The sequence below is a fragment of the Nerophis lumbriciformis genome, linkage group LG09 (genome assembly GCF_033978685.3).
Source record: "Nerophis lumbriciformis linkage group LG09, RoL_Nlum_v2.1, whole genome shotgun sequence".
NCBI classification, from domain to species: Eukaryota; Metazoa; Chordata; class Actinopteri; order Syngnathiformes; family Syngnathidae; genus Nerophis; species Nerophis lumbriciformis.
The window spans coordinates 25505001-25521118 of record NC_084556.2 but is presented as its reverse complement, the minus strand read 5'-3'; the positions used below and the strand labels follow the sequence as shown (position 1 = coordinate 25521118).

The following is a 16118-nucleotide window of genomic DNA, read 5'->3' as shown; positions in this document are numbered from 1 at the left end:
CGTCTGGTGGGTCTCCCTGCTATGGAAGCTCACTGACCCATTATTTATTGGTGTGATTTGAAGGGATGGGGTAGGTGAGTCCAAATGACAAAATGACATGATGGGATACTTAGAAATTAGATATTTGACTGCAGCATTGAAGCAATTGCATCTATGGTTTGTAAGCAATAAAAACTAATGGGGTGTGCTGATGGAATTCAGGAAGCCATAAAGAAGAGTGGACATAAGAACTTAACTATGCTAAAGTCTTATGCAAATGATTTAGTGCTGATGGTCAGGGGAATTTTAGAGTGCAGAATGCAGGTCAATGCACACAACTATTCATTGATTGCAAGACGCCACAGTTTAGTTTCTGTCTGCAGGGTTTATTTCAATGCAAGTGTGAGGAGAACTACGTGTTATTTACATCTGGAAGTATAGCGAGATGCTGCATATATGTTGTATACATATCAGGGCTGTCAAAATGAACGAGTTAACTTGTGTGATTAATCCCATTAATCATGTATGAACACAGATTAATCACGCAATTTATTTTGGCCCCACATGCTCCTTTCACTGCTATGCTTACCTGAAAGGTGTGTGTTAGTGATCCGGTCAATGCAATGCATAGGCTAAGATGAGTGAGGAGACTCCGACGGGTGTGCTCGTTGGCAACTTTCACTTCAGAATACACCCCGAGTGGACTTTAGATAAAAGTGTTGTGAGCAAATAAACGTAATGCATTCAAGGCAAACATGTAAAAATGTTCCTCTATGACATTCTGACAATAAAATGTGTCCAAATATTGTCCTCTTTTTCAAGCTAATTTAAATTATGCAAGCGAGTAATAATTTGTGATTAATCATGATTAAGCAAAATTCAAAAGTGAGATTAATCTGATTTTAAAAATTTATAATTTTTTACGGCTCTAACATATATATCAATTGTTTCTAAACTTGTGTGTAAAATTGCATTAGTGTCAAAAATATTAGTCTCTTTTAGGTAAGTTTAATTTATGAAAGCTATTAATATCCTGTGATTAATCATGATTAATCCAGATTCCAAAGTGTGATTAATCTGGTTCTGAAAACATTTCATTTGACAGCACTTATAAGTCTCTAGTCATTCTAAACGTGTGTGTGTGTGTGTGTGTGTGTGTGTGTGTGTGTGTGTGTGTGTGTGTGTGTGTGTGTGTGTGTGTGTGTGTGTGTGTGTGTGTGTGTGTGTGTGTGTGTGTGTGTGTGTGTGTGTATTAGTATGTGCAAAAACCTCATTAAAATAAGGTGTTCTGCACCACTTTTGCACTTGTTATCAATTGTACACACAGTCTTAGTAGATCACCCGCAACACACCCATTAATAGTACACACATTTTATAGTACTCACAATCTGTTTAGGACTTGGTATTTTTTTTATCTTAGTAGATCAGGTCCTTAGACTGAATTGGAATAATACAAATACATGGGAGACACGTTGTTCAATACAGGGGCAGATTTAGAATTGAAGAAGATTCGGGGCTTAGTCCAGAAGAGTGATAGATTTTTTTTAAGCATGTGCTTCATGAAAAAAAATATTAGGCCTCTCGACTTTCAAATTCGGCCCACCTTGAAGACTTTCCCATGCCCTCCAATGCAACAACGTACGCAACATCATCTTGGTATCATTCACTTTCTTTGTACCAGAACTATACTGCTAGTAATCTAAGGTTCAGCAAACCCAAAAACCTGACCCTTGGCCGTACGCAGCTGGTGTTGTCAATCTGTCACGGCACTTTTTGTTGGAAAAAAATATTCATGTTTTAGGCAGGCTGCTGAAGGGCATCTTATTTAGGGAATGTGGAGGCACACAGCATGTATGCTACTTTACATAGCTGCTGCCTCTCTGTTGGACTCTGGTACTGCACGTTACTTCCAAAAGTTTTTATTTTGACCTCCCTCAAATGTAAGTCAGATTCAATGCTTTTCAGGAAATGTTTGTCTGTGCTACTGTGTGTGCTCATGAACGTTAATTGTTTATTGATAACATTTAATTTTGTATTGTTACATTTAAAAACTAGCTGATAATATTAACTGTGCTGTACAATTTTTCTATCTTGTTTTCTTATTATTTTTCTGAGTCTCATTTGCAAGTATTATATCATGGATTTTGCATACAATTGCAATTAGATGACTTCAGGGTATAGGCTATATTTGTCGAGATGAGAAGTAGTCTTTGCCATTAAGTTGAATGTGTCAGTCAGGTATTATGTTGTACCCTACAAAGTGTTTGTACTGCAAGTATTGTACTTATTACACATTTGCTGTTTGATTGTAATGTGCATCTTAGTTGAAGTTTTCTTTAGCAAATGTAAAAGGTTGTTGAAATCGCCATGTAAAATCGCTAATACTAATCAGTAGCATGAATATGGCAAATTCAATTAGCATCAAGCCAGCACATGTTGGATAAGTGGAGTCTTACTATACATTTAAGTGTTTTCTATCAGGCATCTTTTGAGTGCTGCTTAAGTGCTTGTTTCTGTTGCGGCGCGGATTCGAACCCAAGTTTCTCCTGCAGCATGCCAGGACACGCCCCCGCACGCGCCGAGTGCATCACGCCCACGCTTCGCCGCAGCTGCAGGCGGTTAGTCATCAGCACACCTGGCAGTAATCAGGAAGACAGCAAAAGAACCAGTCACTCCTTGGGACCTACGCCGGAATGTCGTTAACTCCTGTAGTAAGCATTACGTCTCTGGCTTCCCTCTTGTGGTCCTCGCCCTGGTCTTTTGCCCCTTTTTGTCTTGTTGACTGATGTCCCTTGTTCTCCTTGCAGTGCCCGCCTTGTTCCGTGTGTTCGAGCGCTGCACCTCGACCTTCACCCGGAAATTGGACTGCCTCCCTCGATCCTCGATCACTCGTTTGGACTTGGACGTTGTTGCTTGCCGCCTGCCCTCGACCTCCTGCCTGTCCCTGGATCTCCCTTGTGCCTACCCTCAATCACTGTTTGTGTAGAAAGATATGTGCATGTCAGTCTCACAATGACAACATACGTTTGACTTTGGACCACAAATAATCAGATTTGGAGCTGAGGATATCAGAATGTGTTATTTTTTTCTGCTCACATTGTCATGATGCATATTCTGCATTAATGGATACAATTTTGTCACACTTCCTTGTGAGATACAAATTATATTAATTGTTGGTTCTGAGCTCAGCTATTAAAACAACACCAGTGTTTTTTTGGTCATGCAACGATGCTTTGGATTTTGATTCAAAATCAGAAGCAATGTCCTACGAGACCAGACCTGGGCATTCGGCGGCCCGCGGGCCACATCCGGCCCTTAGTGCGTCCCTGTCCGGCCCGCGTGAGGCCAATCATAAATTACAAAATACATTTTTTTAAAAGTATCTATGTCGAGTGTGCAATACAACGGTGCTGCTTTTGTTTTGAAAAGCGATATTTGTATTACTTCCGTGTGGACGTATGCTCGTGCACGATTGTGAGTGAATGTGAACAGCGGCAATCACAAATTACAAAATATAAATTTAAAAAACATCTATGTCGTGCGTGCAATACAACTGTGCTGCTTTTATTTTGAAAAGTATTATTTATGTCCGTGTGTAACCTGTGAGTGAAGTTGCACAGCGACAAGTGATGCCCGGTTATCCCCGAGACGGTAAAAAGAGAAAAGTTGATGACGAATGCCGTGTTTTCAACAAGACATGGACTGCCAAGTATTTCTTTACAGAAATCAAAGGTAGAGCCGTGTGCTTAATTTGTGGTACACAGGTTGCTGTGTTTAAAGAATATAATTTGAATCGCCACTACACGACGAAGCACGAGGAAAAATACCGGAATCTGTCTGATGAAGCGCGCGCAAGGGAGGCTGATGCGTTGATGGTACAACTGCAAACCCAACGATCCTTTCAAGGACTTTTTGCTAATTTCAAACCCCCAGAGATGCAGCCATCAGGACAAGTTTCGTCATTTCTCACAAAATCGCCAGAAAAAGTAAGGCGTTTTCTGACGGAGAGTTTATTAAGGAGTGCTTATTGGACTCTGTTGCGCTGATTTGCCCAGAAAAGAGGGGCGCATTTGAGAACGTGTCACTCTCCCGACGCACTGTAACGAGGCGGGTTGAGACCATCACTGGACACTTGGAGCTTCAGCTGAAGAACAGAACGGCCGACTTTGACTGTTTTTCGCTGGCTTTGGATGAGAGCTGCGATGTACGTGACACCGCCCAGCTGCTCATCTTCTTACGTGGGATAACTACAGACTTTCAAATCACGGAGGAGCTGGCAGCCATGCAGTCAATTAAAGAGACAACCACAGGTAATGACTTGTTCACATAGGTAAATGGGTGTTTGGACACGTTAGGACTGAAATGGGACAAGCTGGCAGGTGTGACAACAGATCGTTGTCCAAATCTGACGGGGAAAAATGTTGGACTTTTAAAGAGGATGCAGGATAAAGTGACAGAAATTGACATTTTTGCATTGTATTAAACATGAGCAAGTGTTGTGTAAGACAGTGTTAAAATAAGTCAAATAAAACCAACAAAAGCAATCTGCTTTTGTATAAAGTTAAGTTAGGTTAAATTAAATTATTATTATTATTTATCTTACGGTATAACCATGAGCGTTGAAGTCACCCAGTAGGACAAGGGAATCACCCGGGGGAGCACTTTCCAGTACTCCCTCGAGTGTATCCAAAAAGGGTGGGTACTCTGAACTGCTGTTTGGTGCGTAAGCACAAACAACAGTCAGGACCCGTCCCCCCACCCGAAGGCGGAAGGAGGCTACCCTCTCGTCCACTGGGTTGAACTCCAACGTGCATGCTTTGAGCCGGGGGGAAACAAGAATTGCCACCCCAGCTCGTCGCCTCTGACTGCGTGCAATGTCAGTGTGGAAGAGAGTCCAGCCCCTCTCAAGAGAACTGGTTCCAGAGCCCTTGCTGTGCGTCGAGGTGAATCCGACTATATCCAGCCGGAACTTCTCTACCTCGCGCACAAGCTCAGGCTCCTTCCCCCCCAGCGAGGTGACGTTCCACGTCCCAAGAGCTAGCTTATGTAGCCGAGGATCGGACCGCCAAGTGCCCTGCCTTCGGCTGCCGCCCAGCTCACAATGCACCCGACTTCTATGGCCCCTCCCATGAGTGGTGAGCCCATTGGAGAGGGGACCCACGTTGCCTCTTTGGGCTGTGCCCGGCCGGGCCCCATGGAGACAGGCCCGGCCACCAGGCGCTCACCATCGTGCCCCAACTCCGGGCCTGGCTCCAGAGGGGAGCCCCGGTAACCCGCATCCGGGCGAGGGAAATCTGAATCCTTGTTGTTTCATTCCCATAGAAGTCTTCGAGCAATTTACCGGTCGATCTACGTTCCCATCCTCACCTATGGTCATGAGCTTTGGGTTATGACCGAAACGACAAGATCACGGGTACAGGCGGCCGAAGTGAGTTTCCTCCGCCGGGTGGCGGGGCTCTCCCTTAGAGATAGGGTGAGAAGCTCTGTCATCCGGGGGGAGCTCAAAGTAAAGCCACTGCTCCTCCACATCGAGAGGAACCAAATGAGGTGGTTCGGGCATCTGGTCAGGATGCCACCCGAACGCCTCCCTCGGGAGGTGTTTAGGGCACGTCCAACCGGTAGGAGGCCACGGGGAAGACCTAGGACACGTTGGGAAGACTATGTCTCCCGGCTGGCCTGGGAACGCCTCAGGATCCCCCGGGAGGAGCTGGACGAGGTGGCTGGGGAGAGGAAAGTCTGGGCTTCCCTGTTTAGGCTGCTGCCCCCGCGACCCGACTTCGGATAAGCGGAAGAAGATGGATGGATGGATGGATCTTACGGTATATCAAAAATAATTTGAGCAATATTTAATTGAAATATTGTCGGTGTGGCCCTCCAGCAGTGCTTAGGTTGCTCATGCGGCCCCCCTTAAAAATGAATTGCCCACCCCTGATCTAGACCCACTGATACAGCAGGATTGTTCAATCCAGCCACTGCTGAACAAGCAGGAACAACAATATATGGCGGGTACACTGCCTACCGGGTCGGAATTATAGTGGAACATGTTCTTGAGACCATTCAGGAGTTTTGCACCTGGTTATCAGCTTTTAATAAGGTGAACATTCTGGAAAGATCGCAATGTCCTTTTTTTCCTTCGAAAGTGAGTTTGAGTTTGAGTTTGAGTTTATTTCGAACATGCAAGTATACAACATGATACATCACAATCTCCAGTTTCTCTTTTCAACATGTTCAAAAAGGAGTAGGAAGAAGCAGAGCTTATTTAATCCTACCCCTTTTCTTTTACATAACAGTTGCTAAAACTTTTGTTCACTTCCTGTTCTCAATTTATTCACAATATACTCCATAAGTAATCACAATAAAATAAGTAAATAAATAATAATTGGTGAAGTAAGTTACATTTCATATGTTGAAATAAGTAAGATTATTTTGTGAGTGAAAGAATGAATGAAAGAATGGATGAGTTAAATAAATTCAGAATGTTTATCGTGGTTCTTCTTCTTTGTACTTTGTAAACACTTTAAGTTTGAAGAGTTTCTTGAAGTGGATCATATTAGTACATTGTTTGATTGCTTTGCTTAATCCATTCCATAATTTAATTCCACATACTGATATACTGAAGGTCTTAAGTGTTGTATGTGCATACAAATGTTTTAAATTACATTTCTCCCTAAGATTATATTTCTCCTCTTTTTTTGAGAAGAATTGTTGTATATTCTTGGGTAGCAGGTTATAGTTTGCTTTGTGTATAATTTTAGCTGTTTGCAAATTCACTATGTCGTAGAATTTCAGAATCTTTGATTCAATAAATAAAGGATTTGTGTGTTCTCTATATCCAACATTATGTATTATTCTAACTGATCTTTTTTGTAACACCGTTAATGAATGAAGTGTACTTTTGTAATTATTTCCCCATATTTCTGCACAATAACTCAGATATGGTAACACTAGTGAGCAGCAGTGTTGGGACTAACGCGTAACAAAGTAACGCGTTACTGTAACGCCGTTACTATCGGCGGTAACTAGTAATCTAACGCGTTATTTTTTATATTCAGTAACTCCGTTACCGTTACTACATGATGCGTTACTGCGTTATTTTGCGTTATTTTTTATGTAGTATCGACTAGAAACTGAGAAGATCTGAGTGTTGCAGCGCTGCTGAAGAGGCGACAAAAAAGAGGCGCGCCGCGCGCTGTCTGTGTGTACGTGTGTGTGTGTGTGTGAGTGTGTGTGTGTGGGAGGGGGCGTGTCTGTGTCTACTATCAAGACGTCATGGCAAACCCCGAAGCCGAGTTTCTTAAAATGGAGATATTTTCAGTACGTTTCTTTTATCGACCACAAAGAAAAGAACATTTTAGTTGAATGTAAGTTTCAAATATACTGAAACAGCGACAAAAACAACATGCTTCGACGAAGCTAGTAAAGAGACACACACTTCACCTCCACCTCCAACAGCGGCTGGATTTTAATGAGGCACTGCACACTGAAGGTACACACACTCTGTCAATTCTCTTATATACTCTTTCATTTTAGACTTTTAGAGTGTTTGATTATCACATCACTCTAAATGTTTAGACTATAAAGTTCACAAACCTAAAGAGGGATACTAGTGGGCCAGGCTAATATTTCCTTTTCTCTAAACTAAGTGGGGAAATGTGTATAGTGTTCTGGGCTTCAGACATGATTTTATTTCAGAATTCCTTGAGAAAACGCCTGGTTAGGCTTTGTGTATGTAGTGTGTGCCTTTCTTGTTTTACAGCTATGTTGTTATTATGCTGTTTGTTACTTATGTATGTTAAGTTGCAGCTATTTAAAATAGTTTGTCAATTTGTTCTGGTCTGAAACAAATTGGCCCTTTAAAACATATCTTTGTCTTTGTGTGTTGTATGTAGAGCACATTGCTTAGCAGAGTTCAGTGATGCAAATACATGTCAAGTTGATCAACAGATTGTATTACTCTCCAGTGCAATAACAGTACTAAAATGAAGGCTAAAAGGGCATTAAATGGGGCCTTAAAAAAATAAAAAATAAAATATATAAGTAACTAAATAGTTACTTTTCACAGTAACGCATTACTTTTTGGTTTAAGTAACTGAGTTAGTAACTGAGTTACTTTTGAAATAAAGTAACTAGTAACTGTAACTAGTTACTGGTTTTCAGTAACTAACCCAACACTGGTGAGCAGTAGAGAATATGAAGTGATTTTTTGTCTAGAACATGTTTTGCTTTATTCATTATTGACGTGTTTCTTGCTACTGTATGTTGTATATTTTTTACGTGAGATTTCCAGTTCAATTTATCATCAATCATTATACCTAGAAATTTGGTTTCATTTACTCTTTCAATTTCTATTCCGTCTATTTGTATTTGTGTTTGACTTTCTCTTCTACTGTTACCAAATAGCATTATTTTAGTTTTACTGAGATTCAACGATAGTCTGTTTTTGTCAAACCATCTTTTTAATTTGTTAATTTCTTTTGTTATTATTTGTAGTATCTTCTGTGTGTTCTCTCCTGAACAAAACGCTGTTGTATCATCCGCAAATAATACTAACTTTAAATCTTTTGTAACTTTACAAATGTCATTTATATATAGATTGAATAATTTAGGTCCTAGTATTGATCCCTGAGGTACACCACAGGATATATTTAACGTTGTAGAGGTGTGTTCGCCTACCTTCACGTATTGTTTCCTGTTCATTAGATAACTTCTTATCCAGTTTAAGACTAACCCTCTGATGCCAGATCGTTCTAGTTTTTTGATTAAAATATTGTGATTAATTGTGTCAAATGCTTTAGTTAGATCCATAAAAACTGCTGCCGCACATTTCTTATTATCTATAGCATTGGTAATTTCTTCTGTAATTTCAATTAAAGCCATCGAAGTTGAAACATTAGCTCTGTATCCATATTGATTTTCTTCGAGTATTCTATTTTTATTTATGAAACTCTCTAATCTGTTATTGAACAGTTTTTCAATGATTTTAGAAAATTGTGGAAGTAAGGAAACAGGTCTATAGTTTGTAAATTGATGTTTGTCGCCAGTCTTGTAAATTGGTGCAACTTTAGCTATTTTCATTTTGTTTGGAAATATACCTGTTTGAAATGATAGGTTACTAATATACATTAATGGTCCTGAGATCTCTTCAATAACCTTTTTTATCGTTTCCATATCAATTTCATTACAATCAGTTGAAGTCTTGGATTTACATTTTTTCACGATTGTAACTATTTCCTCCTGTGTCACATTACTGAGGAACATGGAGTTGGGATTTCGCTCTATGGTATCATTATAGTCCTCAATTGAAACTGGGTCTGGAATCATTTCTTCCAATTTTGGTCCAATATTTACAAAATAATTATTGAAACTTTCAACTACTTCCTTTATGTTGTCATTTTTTTTATTTCCGTCTAAGAAGTATTGAGGGTAGTCCCTCTTAGTGCCATTTTTAATAATGCTATTGAGGATGCCCCATGTTGCTCTCATATTAGTTTCGTTCTTGTCCAATAATTCACTGTAATATTCTTTTCTACATAATCGTTGTATGTATGTTAACTTGTTTTTATACTTCTTGTACTTAATTTCTGCCTCTGTAGTTCTTTGTGCTATAAATTTCCTATATAGTGTATTCTTCTTCTTACAAGCATTTTTTAATCCTTTTGTCATCCATGGTTGATTATTCTTTCTCTGCTTATTACTGAGTTGTATCCATGGACAATGTTTGTTATAAAGTAGTGAATCAAACTTCTCAAGGAAGATTTTTTTTTAAAGTCATATTGTTACATAATTGTATAGACAGTAAAGGTGCAAAAGTTTAAAAATAAGTTGTGCCGCAGATAAATCAAGGAATGCACATATTATTAAAATAGTATAGAGGCCATTCAACAAAATTGGTATAAATTCTCTCAAAAAATTTTGTTTTCTGTCTTTTTTCCAACTGTAAGTCTAATGATACACATATTGAACTACTAAAAATGTGTACTGGTCCTTCTCAAGCCATTTTATTTTTTGTTTTTTACAACGTTCCTAAGCTGAAGAGGACTCGCTTGAATAACAGGACTGAATGTAACAGGTGTGATTTTTTAGCATGTAATTAGCAAATACATGAAATATAGCCATATGACATTTATTCTAATTGCATGTTGACATGAAGATCATCCACAAAACTGTTATTTAAAAAATAAATAACATCAAAAAATAAGGTAACAGGACGGAAATTATTTTTGGCCTTGCCAATGCACCTTCCCGTGGACCATGCGACTTTTTAAAGAGGGAGTAACATGACTGTGTGAAAATATTAATTTTTGAAGAAAATACATTTAAAGTATATTGAGATAAGATGTAACACAAATATTCTAAATGATTTATGTGCATTACATTTCATGGTAAAGGTTTTTTTTGTTTGTTTTTTAAAGTGGAGATACACACCTAATGCTATGTTTCCAGTGTTCAAGGTGGTTAAGATCATCTTTTCATTCGTATGTATTCAATTGTTTCTATCAGATCATAAAGTTTACTTAAGGACCCCTCTAATGCTGACAACATTGGCACCTGCAGTATTTCATAGTTCTGGAACAAAACAGGTGCTGAATAAGGACAACCTGGACTTTATGGGTACTTTACTTTGCAACCAGATCAATATGTTTACTTATTAACTTTACTTATTAGGGATGTAACAGTATTGTAGATACCGCAGTTCCAAATCCTCACAATAATGCCGTGACGTGTGACGGTATCAAATGGAAATTTGGTGAATTAAGTTTTTTTCTTGTACTTGTGCATTGGCCAGGCTGAAAATAAACTACATCTCCAAAATGCTTTACACATGGCACATTTAATCAAAATCAGTCCATAACTTTTATTATTATTTATAGCATACTTGCCAACCTTGAGACCTCCGATTTCGGGAGGTGGGGGGTGGGGGCGTGGTCGGGGGGCGTGGTTAAGATATATATATATATATATATATATATATATATATATATATATATATATATGTATATATATATATATATATTAACGTGGTAGAGGAGTTTGCGTGTCCCAATGATCCTAGGAGCTATGTTGTCCGGGGGCTTTATGCCCCCTGGTAGGGTCTCCCAAGACAAACTGGTCCTAGGTGAGGGATCAGACAAAGAGCAGCTCGAAAACCTCCATGAAAAATAAAAAACAAGGACCCAGATTTCCCTCGCCCGGACGCGGGTCACCGGGGCCCCCCTCTGGAGCCAGGCCCGGAGGTGGGGCACGATGGCGAGCGCCTGGTGGCCGGGCCTGTCCCCATGGGGCACCGGCCAGGCACAGCCCGAAGAGGCAACGTGGGTCCCCCCTCCAATGGGCTCACCACCCATAGCAGGGGTCATAGAGGTCGGGTGCGATGTGAGCTGGGCGACAGCCGAAGGCAGGGCACTTGGCGGTCCGATCCTCGGCTACAGAAGCTAGCTCTTGGGACGTGGAACGTCACCTCGCTGGGGGGGAAGGAGCCTGATCTAGTGCGCGAAGTGGAGAAGTTCCGGCTAGATATAGTCGCACTCACTTCGACGCACAGCAAGGGCTCTGGAACCAGTTCTCTCTAGAGGGGCTGGACTCTCTTCCACTCTGGCGTTGCCGGCAGTGAGAGGCGACGGGCTGGGGTAGCAATTCTTGTTTCCCCCGGCTCAGAGCCTGTACGTTGGAGTTCAACCCGGTGGACGAGAGGGTAGCTTCCCTCCGCCTTCGGGTGGGGGAACGGGTCCTGACTGTGGTTTGCGCTTACGCGCCAAACCGCAGCTCAGAGTACCCACCCTTTTTGGATTCGCTCGAGGGAGTACTTGAGAGTGCTCCCCCGGGTGATTCCCTCGTGCTACTGGGGGACTTCAATGCTCATGTTGGCAACGACAGTGAAACCTGGAGAGGCGTGATTGGTAAGAATGGCTGCCCGGATCTCAACCCGAGCGGTGTTTTGTTATTGGACTTTTGTGCCCGTCACAGATTGTCCATAACGAACACCATGTTCAAACATAAGGGTGTCCATATGTGCACTTGGCACCAGGACACCCTAGGCCGCAGTTCCATGATCGACTTTGTAGTTGTGTCATCGGATTTGCGGCCTCATGTTTTGGACACTCGGGTGAAGAGAGGGGCGGAGCTTTCTACCAATCACCACCTGGTGGTGAGTTGGCTGCGATGGTGGGGGAGGATGCTGGACAGACCTGGCAGGCCCAAACGCATTGTGAGGGTTTGCTGGGAACGTCTGGCAGAGTCTCCTGTCAGAGAGAGTTTCAATTCCCACCTCCGGAAGAACTTTGAACATGTCACGAGGGAGGTGCTGGACATTGAGTCCGAATGGACCATGTTCCGCGCCTCTATTGTCGAGGCGGCTGATTGGAGCTGTGGCCGCAAGGTAGTTGGTGCTTGTCGTGGCGGTAATCTTAGAACCCGTTGGTGGACACCGGCGGTGAGGGATGCCATCAAGCTGAAGAAGGAGTCCTATCGGGTTCTTTTGGCTCATAGGACTCCTGAGGCAGCGGACAGGTACCGACAGGCCAAGCGGTGTGCAGCTTCAGCGGTCGCAGAGGCAAAAACTCGGACATGGGAGGAGTTCGGGGAAGCCATGGAAAACGACTTCCGGACGGCTTCGAAGCAATTCTGGACCACCATCCGCCGCCTCAAGAAGGGAAAGCAGTGCACTATCAACACCGTGTATGGCGAGGATGGTGTTCTGCTGACCTCGACTGCGGATGTTGTGGGTCGGTGGAGGGAATACTTCGAAGACCTCCTCAATCCCACCAACACGTTTTCCTATGAGGAAGCAGTGCCTGGGGAGTCTGTGGTGGGCTCTCCTATTTCTGGGACTGAGGTTGCTGAGGTAGTTAAAAAGCTCCTCGGTGGCAAGGCCCCAGGGGTAGATGAGACCCGCCCGGAGTTCCTTAAGGCTCTGGATGCTGTGGGGCTGTCTTGGTTGACAAGACTCTGCAGCATCGCGTGGACATCGGGGGCGGTACCTCTGGATTGGCAGACCGGGGTGGTGGTTCCTCTCTTTAAGAAGGGGAACCGGAGGGTGTGCTCTAACTATCGTGGGATCACACTCCTCAGCCTTCCCGGTAAGGTCTATTCAGGTGTACTGGAGAGGAGGCTACGCCGGATAGTCGAACCTCGGATTCAGGAGGAACAGTGTGGTTTTCGTCCTGGTCGTGGAACTGTGGACTAGCTCTATACTCTCGGCAGGGTCCTTGAGGGTGCATGGGAGTTTGCCCAACCAGTCTACATGTGTTTTGTGGACTTGGAGAAGGCATTCGACCGTGTCCCTCGGGAAGTCCTGTGGGGAGTGCTCAGAGAGTATGGGGTATCGGACTGTCTGATTGTGGCAGTCCGCTCCCTGTATGCTCAGTGCCAGAGCTTGGTCCGCATTGCCGGCAGTAAGTCGGACACGTTTCCAGTGAGGGTTGGACTCCGCCAAGGCTGCCCTTTGTCACCGATTCTGTTCATAACTTTTATGGACAGAATTTCTAGGCGCAGTCAAGGCGTTGAGGGGATCTGGTTTGGTGGCTGCAGGATTAGGTCTCTGCTTTTTGCAGATGATGTGGTCCTGATGGCTTCATCTGGCCAGGATCTTCAGCTCTCACTGGATCGGTTCGCAGCCAAGTGTGAAGCGACTGGGATGAGAATCAGCACCTCCAAGTCCGAGTCCATGGTTCTCGCCCGGAAAAGGGTGGAGTGCCATCTCCGGGTTGGGGAGGAGATCTTGCCCCAAGTGGAGGAGTTCAAGTACCTCGGAGTCTTGTTCACGAGTGAGGGAAGAGTGGATCGTGAGATCGACAGGCGGATCGGTGTGGCGTCTTCAGTAATGCGGACGCTGTATCGATCCGTTGTGGTGAAGAAGGAGCTGAGCCGGAAGGCAAAGCTCTCAATTTACCGGTCGATCTACGTTCCCATTCTCACCTATGGTCATGAGCTTTGGGTTATGACCGAAAGGACAAGATCACGGGTACAAGCGGCCGAAATGAGTTTCCTCCGCCGGGTGGCAGGGCTCTCCCTTAGAGATAGGGTGAGAAGCTCTGCCATCCGGGGGGGAGCTCAAAGTAAAGCCGCTGCTCCTCCACATCGAGAGGAGCCAGATGAGGTGGTTCGGGCATCTGGTCAGGATGCCACCCGAACGCCTCCCTAGGGAGATGTTTAGGGCACGTCCGACCGGTAGGAGGCCGCGGGGAAGACCCAGGACACGTTGGGAAGACCCAGGACACGTTGGGAAGACTATGTCTCCCGGCTGGCCTGGGAACGCCTCGGGGTCCCACAGGAAGAGCTGGACAAAGTGGCTGGGGAGAGGGAAGTCTGGGCTTCCCTGCTTAGGCTGCTGCCCCCGCGACCCGACCTCGGATAAGCGGAAGAAGATGGATGGATGGATGGATGGATATATATATATATATATATATATATATATATAAATAAAATAAATACTTGAATTTCATTGTTCATTTATTTACACATATACACACACATAACACTCATCTGCTCATTGTTGAGTTAAGGGTTGAATTGTCCATCCTTGTTCTATTCTCTGTCACTATTTCAGAACACACACATTATACAAATATACATTATAAAATCAATAAGAAAACGGGAGCTCTAATTTGGGAGTCTGAATTAGGATCAGAAGTTCCTATATTAACATTGCATACTCACGTCGCCATTTTGTATTGATTACTGCAGCTGTGCACTGGATTCATTCACAAATACAAACTACAACTCACAAACACTTTAGAGTTAGGCTCACCATCAGAATGTGTACTTAAACTTATAAAGATCACATGGATATTATTCAGTGAGTTGATTCACCAAAACTTGCCTGTTATACAGGAGGAAAAAGCACACAGGATGTTTCAATTGTTCACAGACTGGTCGCTCTTATCAGAATGACAAGACACTTCCGGTCTGCAGGTGATAGCATTCAATTGGGAAGACACGCCCTACTGCCCCCTACTGACCAATGTGAATACTGATAAATGTGTAATGACAGCTCCAAAAACTAATTCAAACCACAAAATAAAAATAAATAAATCAACACAAAAATGTGACACATTATGGGTGGGTCACATATGCATGTACAGTAGATGGCAGTATTGTCCTGTTTAAAAGTGTCACAACATTGCTGTTTACGGCAGATGAACTGCTTTACGGTAAACGAAAACTTGACTGCTGTTGTTGTGTGTTGTTACCGCGCTGGGAGGACGTTAATGAAACTGCCTAACAATAAACCCACATAAGAAACCAAGAACTCGCCCTCCATCATTCTACAGTTATAACGTGATTGGGCAGGCATGCTTTATATTGTGGGAAAGCAGACGTGAAAACAGGCTGTCAACACGTCACTCAGGTCCGCATGCGCCTGAATTTCGGGAGATTTTCGGGAGAAAATTTGTCCCGGGAGGTTTTCGGGAGAGGCGCTGAATTTCGGGAGTCTCCCGGAAAATCCGGGAGGGTTGGCAAGTATGATTTATAGTTATGCTGCTAACAAACAGACAAACAAAACCCGGTGAAAACATAACCTGGCGGTGGCGGTAATAAAGTCTGCATATACTGTAAAGCAGGGGTCACCAACGCGGTGCCCGCGGGCACCAGGTCGCCCGTAAGGACCAGATGAGTAGCCCACTGGCCTGTTCTAAAAATAGCTCAAATAGCAGCACTTACCAGTGTGAGCTGCATCTATTTTTTTAAATTTTATTTATTTACTAGCAAGCTGGTCTCGCTTTGCTCGACATTTTTAATTCTAAGAGAGACAAAACTCAAAAAGAATTTGAAAATCCAAGAAAATATTTTAAAGACTTGGTCTTCACTAACTGACAAAGAAACAGATAACAGATTTGGTGTCCAGTTCAAAGTGTGACATGATTTATTTAAAAATTTGAGAGTTGACTTTTGTATTTTACATGAGTTATTATTTGTACAAACATGGTGCAAAGTAATTCATGATTTGTTAAAAAATGTTAGTGGCTAGCTAGTTAAAATGGAATATTGTGATTTCACAAGACTGTCTTAGAAGTGATCATTTGAAAATGTTCAATTTGAAAAATGTGCACTTAGAGAAAATATAAAAATAAAGTGTTGCATATTGATATTTATCTGTTTCTATAAATATTTATTGTGAGAAATCATTAAATGATCAGTGA

General features: G+C 42.8%; 1 long non-coding RNA gene across 1 annotated transcript in view; it reads right to left on the bottom strand.

The window, feature by feature from the left end:
* Positions 1-1236: 1236 nt before the first annotated feature.
* The window catches only part of LOC133607108 (uncharacterized), a 32520-nt gene continuing 17638 nt past the window's right edge, over positions 1237-16118 (bottom strand). The window contains exon 3 of the long non-coding RNA XR_009815379.1: positions 1237-2953. This is a non-coding gene — a long non-coding RNA (uncharacterized lncRNA). The remainder of the gene's footprint in view (positions 2954-16118) is intronic.